The sequence below is a fragment of the Dendrobium catenatum genome, unplaced genomic scaffold (genome assembly GCF_001605985.2).
Source record: "Dendrobium catenatum unplaced genomic scaffold, ASM160598v2 fragScaff_scaffold_621, whole genome shotgun sequence".
Lineage (NCBI taxonomy): Eukaryota > Viridiplantae > Streptophyta > Magnoliopsida > Asparagales > Orchidaceae > Dendrobium > Dendrobium catenatum.
This window is the reverse complement of record NW_021319083.1, coordinates 3,232,061-3,233,545: the sequence shown is the minus strand read 5'-3', so window position 1 is coordinate 3,233,545 and position 1,485 is coordinate 3,232,061.

Sequence of the window (1,485 nt, the reverse complement as noted above, 5' to 3'; positions counted from 1 at the left end):
ATCTTATTCATTTTGAGCTTAAATCCTAGTTCAATGACTTATCATTTATTTATTATTCTTAATATTATACTTATTTAAATTTTATGCATTATTTTTAAGATATAAACATTATAATACTGTGTCTAAAACATATCTACATCCTACACTTTTACTAATTGACATGTCTTGTTTTCGTGTCGGGTCGTATTTGTGTCATTTTGTTCGTGTCCGTGCATCTTAGCTTGACAAGTTTTAGTGAGTTTTGAAATAGATTGTATATTGGTAACAAGAATTGGTGATGGAGAGGGATGCACAAAAGTTTTTTAAGGAAATAAATATATTTTTTAAGAGTGTTAGAAGATAAATGCTCATCATCATCATCTCATTAAACTTATCCCAACTATTTTGGGTTGGCATTATAAATAGTCATTTTCCATTCTTCTTTTTAAATTTTGAGTGTTGTCTACAGGATTAAATCTATTATTCACAAATCATTTTGAGCAAATTCTATCTGTCCATGATTAGGTTTATCCTTTTAATACTTGATTAACTAACACTAATTTTATCAACTCTTAGTGGGCGCATTTTTAATCATTCGTTGTACATTTTAAAACCGCCTTAATCTATTTTTAGCACCTTATGTTCAATAGATGCAATGTTCAACTTTTTTTTTTGATATAATCATTCTTCAAATTTTAGTTCTCATTTCTGATACACTCAAATTAAAATGTAATGATTTTTTTATTGCTTAGCTTTCGGGAAATTATTAGATGTGAACTACGCATATTTCTCAGCGTTTGTAAAGCAGGAGTACCTAGTTGTATATTTGTTCAACAGCAAATAGATGTGCACAATGTACTCATGTGTGAGTACATAACTGTACGCTCCCAATTTACAAGCGTAGAGCTATGTACATAGTTAGTACCTAATCTAAACTGCATGGAGCATACTTTATGGAACATAGTTTTCGGGATAAGAAAGCTTTAGTCTAGAACTTAAACATGTTGATGGGACTAGTTTTAATAAGCTGGAACCTCATAGCAAAAGAAAGTTAGATGCTGTTCCAACTAAATAATGGAGAAAAGAGTTTGATAATAAGAGTCTGACAACCAACGACTTTTAGTCCATTGGATGATGGGCCCTATTTGGTAGACAAAGATAGGTGATAAGGAGGCTGTATAGAGGAAAGACATAATATTAGCATGATGGCCTTTGATGGAGACACTATTAGAGAATAATTTGGCTTTTGTTAGCGTTGTGATCTGGGTTAAAAGTATACTAGAAAATGACTAATATAGAAGAAATGGATCAGGTATTTATAGTGGCGGTTTTGCCAAAAATAAGGATATCCACAAAAAGAAAATGAGATATTTTATAAGGATATCCACAAAATGACTGTATGAATAAATGGCCCATTCGTACAAGCTTGATTATATAGGATAACCCATCTGTAACATTGATAAACAATGACGGGGTAACCTTATCTAAGTTCCTTAAAGGAATGGA